Source organism: Mobula birostris, chromosome 3 (genome assembly GCF_030028105.1).
Source record: "Mobula birostris isolate sMobBir1 chromosome 3, sMobBir1.hap1, whole genome shotgun sequence".
In the NCBI taxonomy this organism is placed as follows: domain Eukaryota; kingdom Metazoa; phylum Chordata; class Chondrichthyes; order Myliobatiformes; family Myliobatidae; genus Mobula; species Mobula birostris.
Window position 1 is genome coordinate 147,382,713 of NC_092372.1, and position 11,051 is coordinate 147,393,763.

Here is an 11,051-nt window from a genome sequence, read left to right on the forward strand (position 1 = left end):
GATCTATATGGATTTTAGTAAGGCATTTGACAAGGTTCCACATGGTAGGCTTATTCAGGAAGTCAGAAGGCATGGGATCCAGAAAAGTTTTGCCAGGTGGATTCAGAATTGGCTTGCCTGCAGAAAGCAGAGGGTCATGGTGGAGGGAGTACATTCAGATTGGAGGATTGTGACTAGTGGTGTCCCACAAGGATCTGTTCTGGGACCTCTACTTTTTGTGATTTTTATTAACGACCTGGATGTGAGGGTAGAAAGGTGAGTTGGCAAGTTTGCCGATGACACAAAGTTTGGTGGTGTTGTGGATAGTGTAGAGGATTGTTGAACATTGCAGAGAGGCATTGATAGGATGCAGAAGTGGGCTGAGAAGTGGCAGATGGAGTTCAACCCGGAGAAGTGTGAGGTGGTACACTTTGGAAGGACAAACTCCAAGGCAGAGTACAAAGTAAATGGCAGGATACTTGGTAGTGTGGAGAAGCAGAGGAATCTGGGGGTACATGTACGCAGATCCCTGAATGTTGCCTCACAGGTAGATAGGGTAGTTAAGAAAGCTTATGGGGTGTTAACTTTCATAAGCCGAGGAATAGTGTTAAAAGTTGCAAGGTAATGATGCAGCTCTATAAAACTCTGGTTAGGCCACACTTGGAGTACTGTGTCCAGTTCTGGTCACCTCACTACAGGAAGGATGTTCAGTGTACGAAAGGCAGATGAGCTCAGGGCATGGATCAGCAGCTGGAATTATAACACTGTAGCCATTAGTGAGACTTGACTGCAGGAGGGGCAGGACTGGCAGCTCAGTATTCCGGGGTTCTTGGGAGGAGTGTTGGCATTACTAGTCAGGGAAAATACCACAGCAGTGCTCCATCAGAGTAAAATGGAGAACTTGACTAGTAAGGCATTATGGACGGAACTGAAAAATATGAATAGCATGACCATGGGAGGTTATATTACAGACCACTCAAAAGCCCTTGGGATTTAGAGGAACAAATTTGAAAAGGGATGCAGACTGTTGCAAGAAACATAAAGTTGTTATGGTAGGTGATTTTAACTTTCCACATATTGACTGGGAATACTATTCTGTAAAAGAGTTAGATGGGAGAGAGTTTGTCAAATGTGTTCAGGAAAGTTTTCTTCATCAGTATGTAGAAGTCCCACAGAAAGAGTGTGTGATACTTGATCTGCTATTAGGGAATGAGACAGAGCAGGTGACAGAAGTTTGTGTAGGGGAACACTTTACATCTCATGACAACAATACCATTAGTTTCAAAGTAAATATGCAAAAAGATAGGCTTGGTCCACAGGCTGAGATTCTAAATTGGAGAAAGGTCAGTTTTGATGGTGTCAGAAATGACCTGGCAAGTGTGAATTGGGACAGGCTGTTTTCTGGCAAAAGTGTACTAAGAAAATGGGAAACCTTCAAAAACAAACCTTTGAGAGTACAAAGCTTGTATGTGCCTGTCAGAATAACAGGTAAAGATAACAAGAACAACAGGAATTCTGCAGATGCTGGAAATTCAAGCAACACACATCAAAGTTGTTGGTGAACGCAGCAGGCCAGGCAGCATCTCTAGGAAGAGGTACAGTCGACGTTTCAGGCCGAGACCCTTCGTCAGGACTAACTGAAGGAAGAGTGAGTAAGGGATTTGAAAGTTGGAGGGGGAGGGGGAGATCCAAAATGATAGGAGAAGACAGGAGGGGGAGGGATGGAGCCAAGAACTGGAGAGGTGATTGGCAAAAGGGTACGAGAGGATCATGGGACAGGAGGTTCGGGAAGAAAGATGGGGGGGGGGGGACCCAGAGGATGGGCAAGAGGTATATTCAGAGGGACAGAGGGAGAAAAAGGAGAGTGAGAGAAAGAATGCCTATTCTGGTCAATCTATGTTCCGTGCCTATTCTGGTATCTGTCCCCCACTTTTCCTTCGCTACATCGACGACTGAATTGGCGCTGCTTCCTGCACGCATGCAGAACTCGTTGACTTCATTAAGTTTGCCTCCAACTTTCACCCTGCCCTCAAGTTTACCTGGTCCATTTCCGACACCTCCCTCCCCTTTCTAGATCTTTCTGTCTCTGTCTCTGGAGACAGCTTATCCACTGATGTCTACTATAAGCCTACTGACTCTCACAGCTATCTGGACTATTCCTCTTCTCACCCTGTCTCTTGCAAAAACGCCATCTCCTTCTCGCAATTCCTCCGTCTCCGCCGCATCTGCTCTCAGGATGAGGCTTTTCTTTCTAGGACGAGGGAGATGTCTTCATTTTTTAAAGAAAGGGGCTTCCCTTCCTCCACTATCAACTCTGCTCTTAAACGCATCTCCCCCATTTCACGTACATCTGCTCTCACTCCATCCTCCCGCCACTCCACTAGGAATAGGGTTCCCCTGGTCCTCACCTACCACCCCACAAGCCTCTGGGTCCAACATATTATTCTCCGTAACTTCCGCCACCTCCAACGGGTTCCCACCACTAAGCACATCTTTCCCTCCCCCCTCTCTCTGCATTCCGCAGGGATCGCTCCCTACACAACTCCCTTGTCCATTCGTCCCCCCCATCCCTCCCCACTGATCTCCCTCCTGGCACTTATCCGTGTAAGCGGAACAAGTGCTACACATGCCCTTACACTTCAGGGCCCCAGACAGTCCTTCCAGGTGAGGCAACACTTCACCTGTGAGTCGACTGGGGTGATATACTGTGTCCGGTGCTCCCGATGTGGCCTTTTAAATATTGGCGAGACCCGATGCAGACTGGGAGACCTCTTTGCTGAACATCTACGCTCTGTCCGCCAGAAAAAGCAGGATCTCCCAGTGGCCACACGTTTTAATTCCACATCCCATTCCCATTCCGACATGTCTATCCACGGCCTCCTCTACTGTAAAGATGAAGCCACACTCAGGTTGGAGGAACAACACCTTATATTCCGTCTGGGTAGCCTCCAACCTGATGGCATGAACATCGACTTCTCTAACTTCCGCTAGGCCCCACCTCCCCCTCGTACCCCATCTGTTACTTATTTTTATGCACACATTCTTTCTCTCACTCTCCTTTTTCTCCCTCTGTCCCTCTGAATATACCTCTTGCCCATCCTCTGGGTCCCCCCCCCCCCCGTCTTTCTTCCCGGACCTCCTGCCCCATGATCCTCTCGTATCCCCTTTTGCCAATCACCTGTCCAGCTCTTGGCTCTATCCCTCCCCCTCCTGTCTTTTCCTATCATTTTGGATCTCCCCCTCCCCCTCCAACTTTCAAATCCCTTACTCACTCTTCCTTCAGTTAGTCCTGACGAAGGGTCTCGGCCTGAAACGTCGACTGCACCTCTTCCTAAAGATAACAAGTGTAGGGGACCTTGGTTTTCAAAAGATATTGAGGCCCTGGTTAAGAGAAAAAAGGAGGTGCATAGCAGGTATAGGTAGGTAGGAACAAATGAGATGCTTATGGAGTACAAGGAATGCAAGAGAACAACCTAAGAAAGAAATCAAGAGGGCTAAAAGAAGGTGTGAAGTTGCTCTAGCAGACTGTCATGGTCCGATCTGTGAAATCTGCGTTCCGGTTCATAATCCGGTTCATGGATCTTTATTCCGGGTTTTCCTGTTTTCCCTTGTTCCATTGAGTGCTTTAATTGAGGCACCTGATTCTCATTTTAGGCTGGCATATAAATACCTCTGCAAACAAAGGATTCCTGTCTGGACTGTTCCCTTTCCCTTCCTTCTGAATCTTTGACTGTAACCTTTGCCTGAATCCTTTGTCTGTAGCCTTGCTTATATTGCTGTCAAGTTCAACTGCTGGAGTGAGACTGGAGCCTTGCCATGCCAAGATAAGGAACTATCTATTGTTCAGTGTGGAACTATCTCTTTGTGTTCCTGTATTTAGAGTCTGTGTATGAGTCCTGGCCCTGTGTCCTAGAAGGGGTCCTGATGAGTCCAGGAGCTGAGCCAAACCTAGGCCAAGAGCCACGTCCTGCCCTGTAGCACCTCATCCTGTCCTGTATCCATGTCCTATCCTTGCCAAGATCCTAGTCCTGAGTCCTAGCCTAGACCTGGGTTCTGGTTCTGAGTCTCAACTAAAACTCAGGTTCTGGGTCCTTCTCCAGGCTCTGGTTCTGTGTTCCAAGTTCAGGCTCCTCGTTCCTAGTTCCCCGTCTGGGTCATGTGTTTCTAGTCCAAGTCCTAGTCCAGGCCCAGAATCCTAGTCTTGTCCAGGGCCTGTGTCAATGTCCAGTGTTGTTTCTTCCTTACTCACCTTGCTAACTCAATAAACCTAGTCCTGTTCCTAGTACTTCAGTGTCTGTGTCTTGCATTTGGGTCCACCCCCAATGCCCCCTTATGACAGAATGGTCCAGCTAGACATAGACCCAGCAACACAGACACTGTAGTTTAACCCTCGCCATCCTGGGTTCCCTCCTGATGAATACCCCCACCCTAACCCGCCCAGGTTGTCCTTAGTCCTGAAAAACCTGTTTGGCCACCAGGAGGCTCCCATAGGGGTGGAGGGGTGGGGAGTACTCTCATGGACCAGTCTGTGAAATCCGCATTCTGGTTCACAGTCCGGTTCATTGATCCTTACTCTGGATTTTCCTGTTTACCCTTGTTCCATTGGGTGTCTTAATTGAGGCACCTGATTCTTGTTTTGGGCTGGCACATAAATACCTCTGCAAACCAAGGATTCCCATCTGGACTGTTCCTATCCCCTTCCTTCTGAGCCTTTGCCTACAATGCCATCAAGTTCAACCGGAGCCTTGCCATGCCAAGATAAGGAACTATCTATCGTTGAGTTTGGAGCTGTCTCTTTGCATCCCAGAAAGGGTCCTGGCCCTGCGTCCCAGAACCTAACCAAGCGGAGTTGAAGAGCTGAGCCAAACCAGGTTCTGCGTCCTTGTCCAGGCTCTGGCTCCTAGTTCCCTGTCTGGGTCCTGTGTTTCTAGTCCAAGTCCTAGCCCAGGCCCTGAATCCTAGTCTCGACCAGGGCCTTTGTCAATGTCCAGCGTCATTTCTTTCTTACTCACCTTGCTAACTCGATAAACCTAGTCCTGTTCCTAGTACTTCAGTGTCTGTGTCTTGATTTGGGTCCACCCCTAATGCCCCCTTATGACAGAGACAGGGTGAAGGAGAACCCTAAGGGATTCTACAGGTATGTTAAGAGCGAAAGGATTACAAGAGAGAAAATTGGTCCTCTGGAAGACCAGAATGGTAATCCATGTGTGGAGCCAAAACAGATGGGGGAGATTGTAAATGCGTTCTTTGTATCTGCATTTATTCAATAGTTGGACACGGAGTCTAAAAAAGTGAGACAAAGTGGCATCAGCTTCACGGACAATGATGGATTACAGAGGTGTTGGTGTTTGCTACCCTGAGGCAAATCAGTGTGGATAAATCCCCAGAGCCTGACAGTGTCCCCTCGGACCCTACGTGAGACAAGAGTAGAAATTGCCAGGCCCTAGCAGAGATGTATAAAACATCTTTAGCAACAGGAGAAGTAGCAGAGACTTGGAGGGTAGCCAATGTTGTCCTGCTGTTTCAAAAAAGCAGGAAACCAGGAAATGATAGGCCTGTAAGCCTGACGTCAGTAGTGGGAATGATATTGGAAGGTATTCTGCGGGACTGGATATACAAGTATTTGAATAGACATGGACTGACTAAGGATCATCAGCATTGCTTCATGCATGGTAGATCATGTCTAACCAATCTGAAAGAGTTTTTTTTTGAGGAAATTACCAGGAAAGTGGATGAAGGCAGGGCAGTGGATATTGTGTACGTACATTCTAGTAAGGCATTTGACAAGGTTGACATGGGAGGTAGGTAAAAAAGGTTCAGTAACTCAACATTCAAGATGAGATAGTAAATTGGATTAGACATTGGCTTTGTGGGAGAAGCCAAAGTGATAGTAGAGGGTTGCCTCTCTGACTAATGGTGTGCTGCAGGGATTGATGCTGGATTCTTCATTGTTCGTCATCTATATCAATGATCTGGATGATAACGCGGTTGACTGGACCAGCATTTTTGCGGATTACACCAAGATTGAGGGTGCTGTGAGGAAGGCTATGATGGCTTACAGAGGAATCTGCATCAGCTGGAAAAATGGGCTGAAAAATGGCAGACGGAATTTAATGCAGCAAGTGAGAGGTGTTGCACTTTGGCAGGACCAATCAGGGTAGGTCTTACACAGTGAACAGTAGAGCACTAAGGGGTGTGGTAGAACAAAGGGTTCTGGGAATATAGGTCCATAATTCATTGAATGTAGCATCACAGGTAGATAGGATTTTGGCCTTCATAAAACAATATATTGAGTGCAGGAAATGGGATGTTATGTTGAAGTTGTATAGGACATTGATGAGGCCTAATCTGCAGTATTGTGATCAGTTTTGGTCACCTACTTACAGGAAAGATTTAAATGTTGAAAGAGTACAGAGAAAATTTACAAGGATGTTGCCGGGTCTGGGGGATCTGAGTTGTATGGAAAAATTGAATATGTTAACAGTTTATGTCTTAGAACATAAGAGATTGAGAGTAGATTTGATAGAGGTATACAAAACTATGAATGCTTAAGATAGGGCAAACACAAGCTGGCTTTTTCCACTGAGGTTGAGTGGAACTATAACCTGAGGTCATGAAAGGTGAAAAGTTTAAGGGGAACATGAAGGGAAACTCTTCACTCAGAGTGGTGAGTGTGGAATGAGCTGCCTGCACAAGTAAGAGCACATGAGCTCGATTTCAACATTTCAAACTTAGCTTAATAGGTACATGAATGGTAGGGGTATGGAAGGCCATGGTCCCCGTGCAGGTCGATGGCAGTAGGCAGTTTAATTAGTTTATCATGGACTAGATGGGCTGAAGGGCCTGTTTCTGTGCTGTACTACCCTATGACTCTATTACACTAAGGGCACTTCTCACTACCATCCAAGCAAGATGTGAGTTTGAAAGTATTGGCGATATGGCTTCTGCTGAATGCCTTTAACCATTAAAACAGTATCCACTGACTTTATTTCTCACAGTTCTTTGAGGATATATGTGCAGGTCTGATAGACTTGACCGAATGTGTTCTTCCATCTGGAGTTTTCTTTGAGGGAACTGTGATATAAAACCGGCCAGCTGAATGGAGCATTCAGCTATGCTCATCCTTCACAACACCAGGGAGAAAAAGAACTCTGACTTAAGTGATACTTTGAAGTTATTAGATAACAATGACATTTGGAATCTTTCCACATCTCTTTCTTTCTCTGGAGGCTGTACATTTCCATCCGTACACAGACTGTCTATCTTGGAAGACAGCTGGGTTGACTGCTGCAGTGCCGAAGGTGGGTGTGGGTCACATCTGCATAATGTACAGCAACAATGTACCTGCCTTCTGAAAAGGACCTTTCCCCAACAGAGAAGGAACACCATTCCCATCATCCCAATATCTGCTTCATGTAACTCACCCATTTCTTGATGTGTGCATAGTCCTCTGAACCATATTCCCAGAAATTTCAGGTAAATGGATGTGATAGCAAAGTCAGCACAGTTCCCAAAGAATATGGCCCCACTTCTGCAATTAACCCTCAACTGTCTGGGATAGTCATCTCACTTGTACTGCATCCTTCCTCATGAACTCAGCAAGCTACCTCAAGGACAAATGGCTTCATGGCATGAAATGCTCGCAGTTATTATCACATACAATCTGGGTTAATGGGAAATTGTTCTGATGATGTGTCTCAGACTTGAAACGGGTTTTTGATTTTCATTCAGGTTGATGGTGAGATGTTTACAACTTTGGCCTTATTTCTAGTCCAAAGAATTAATCAGAAGGTAATTGTTTAACAAGAAGCCTTACTATCACCTAATTCAAGAACCTGTCATGTTGTCTGAACCTGAGTGGAATTACAACTGCACTTCCTCCTCATGGTGAAAATATGAACCAACATTGCCTGGATTGGAGGGCTTGAGTTATTAGGAGAGATTGGATAGGATGGGTCTATTTTCCCAGGAGTGCGGGAGACAGAGGATGGCATGACAAAGGTATACAAAATTAGGAGGGGCACAGACAAGGTCTGTTTCCCATGGTAGGATGTTACTGGACTATGTTGAGAGGGAGGAAGTTCAAGTGAATCTGAGGAGTAGATTTTTCACACAAAGGGAGGTACCTGGAATGAGCTGCTGGAGGAGATAGTACAGGCAGGAATGTTAAGGAGATTTGAATGAACAAGGCACGGAGGGATGCGAAATTAATGCAGGTAGATAGGGATAAAGGTGGGCAAAGGGCCTGTTTTTGTACTGTACAATTCTATAACTTTATAACTAGTTCCAGTGTCCAGTACATTCAGAACCCCATTTTCAGTGAAACTGCATCTAATACCTTTTATGTCACTGAGATCAGTTTTTGATGTTAAAACTCTCATAACATCAATGTCACACTGATTTTTGGCAAAATTGAAGACGCACTCTAAGGTTACATGAGAGATGCTGACCCTAAAGTTCATAATGTGTTTCAAACTTCAAATAATGATATTAACTTAGAAACTACAATGCAAAGAAAACTGTAATTTACCCCATAATCCCAATTGTTGACCGAAGTTCCTCCAGTGTAATATTTTACTGATGTATGAGATAGGAGCATGAATGGGCCACTGTACCATTGAATGGCCTACTCTGCTGCTTAACCTCAGTGGGGTCTGGCCATCCACCCATGGTGATGTTATACTTGTTTGCCTATCAAGGATTACCTGGTTTAAAAGACCATACCTTGGCTGCTCTTCGACCAATGCAGGAATACTCTGAGATATCTCCTTAAGGGCTGACATGTCTCAAGGTATGTGAGTGACCTGAAGAGGGTTGCCAGTTAAGTTCCATTTCAAGTTGATGGTGTGTGTTCCTTCCGTTTTTGGTAGTGTCATTTTTTGGAACTGAATTTCAGATGGTATTTAGTAGTCCTTCATAGTACTGCTGACATGAAGTCACACATAGGGTACCAAGGAACTCCTTCTCCACAAGCTCTCCTTCCCTCCCTCAGCAGCTCAGAATCTGAATCGGGTTTAATATCACTGGCGCATGCTGTGAAATTTGTTGTTTTGCAGCAGCAGTACATTGCAATACATAATAAAGCCATAAATTTCAGTAAGCATATAGTGTATAAAATTAAATAAGAGGTGGAAAAAGAGAAGAAAAAGTTCTGAGGTTGTGTTTGTGGGTTCATCGTCCATTCAGAAATCTGATGGTGGAGGAAAAGCGGCCATTCCTACAATGTTAGGGGTGTGCCACCAGGCTCCTGTACCTCCTCTTGATGGTAGCAATGAGAAGGTGGCATGTCCTGGGTGATGGGGATCCTAAAAAGTGGACACCGCCTTTTTGAGGCATCACCTTTTGAAGGTGTTTGGATGTTGGGGAGGCTAGTGCCCATGATAGAGCTGGCTGAGTTTTTGCTGCTTTTTCCCAATCCTGTGCAGTGGCCCCTCTATACCAGATGGTGAGGCAACCAGTTAGAATACTCTCCACAGTATATGCATAGAAATTTGCGAGTATCTTTGGGGACTTACTATTTCTTCTCAAACTCAAGATGAAGTATAGCCACTGTCGTACCTTCTTTGTAACTATATCAATATGCTGGGCCCAGGATAGAGCCTCAGATGTTGACACTCAAGAACTTGAAACTGCTCACCCTTTCCACTGAGGACTGGCATGTGTTTCTTCAACTTTCCCTTCCTGATGTCCACAATCAACTACTTGGTCTTACTGACATTGAGTGCAAGGTTGTTGCCACAAAGCCACTCAACCAGTGAATCTATCTTGTTCCTGCACACCTCCACGTCACCATCTGAAATTCCGCCAACAATAGTTGTCCCGTTGGCAAATACATAGATGGTGTTGGAGCTGTGCCTAGCCACACATTGTGGGCGTAGGGAGCGTAGAGCAGTGGACTCAACATGCATTCTTGAGATGTGCCAGTGTTGATTGTCAGGGAGGTGGAGATGTTATTTTTGATCTGCACAGACTGTGGTCTCCCAGGTTTATGAAGTCAAGGATCCATTTGCAGAGAGAGATAGAGGCACAGGTTTTGAAGCTTGTTAATTGGAGTTATGAGTATGATTGTATTGAACCCTGAGCTGTAATCAATAAACAGCAGCCTGATATAGGTATCGCTCTTGTCAGGTGATCCAAGGCCAAGTGGAGAATCAGTAAAGATTGCATCTGCTGTAAACCTGTTGTGGTGATAGGAAAATTGCAGCAGATCAAGATCCTTGCTTAGGCAGTAGTTGATTCTAACCACGAACAACCTCTTAAAGCACTTCACCACCTCACCCTGCTCTTCTTGGGCACTGGTATGATTGTTGCCTTTTTGCAGGTGGGATCATCTGATTGCAGCAGTGAGAGATTGAAGATGTCCTTGAACACTCCCACAAGTTAGTTAACACAGATTTTCAGAGCTCTACCAGGTACAATCAGGGTCTGATGCCTTGCAAGGTTCGCCCTCTTGGAAGAAGTTCTGATGTTGGTTTCTGAGATACATATCACAGGGTCACCAGATGCTGTAGGGATTCACACAGGTGTAGTTTTATTCTCCTTTTCAAAGCATGTATAATGTGCTCATCTGGGAGTGAAACACCATAGCCATCCATGATGTTTTGTTTCACTTTAGGAAGTAATGACCTGCAAATCTGCCAGAGCTGACATTCATCCGAGCACAATTGGGATTATGTTTTTGCCCTTTGAGCCTGAACTTTTATATAGCTCTGGATCACTGGTCTTGAACGGCACAGACCTAGTTCTCAGTAGACTATGAATCTCTTGGTTTGTTGATGGCTTTTGGTTTGGGTATGCCTGGTATGTTCTCGAAGGAACACACTCATCCACACACTCTGTACCTTCACGCTACATTTGAATTTCATCTTTATTCAATTAATTAAACAAAATTGCCTCAACTAACCTGATGGGATCTGAAATCTGAAATTGAATCACCAAATTAGTTTAGTACAATAATCTGTGGTGTAGCCCAAGAACATACCACCTGTTCTCCCATACCTATGAATAAATTCAGGTGTCTGTGGAATGAGGACATGAAACCGTTTTTTGGCAAATATTATTTGGATCATAGT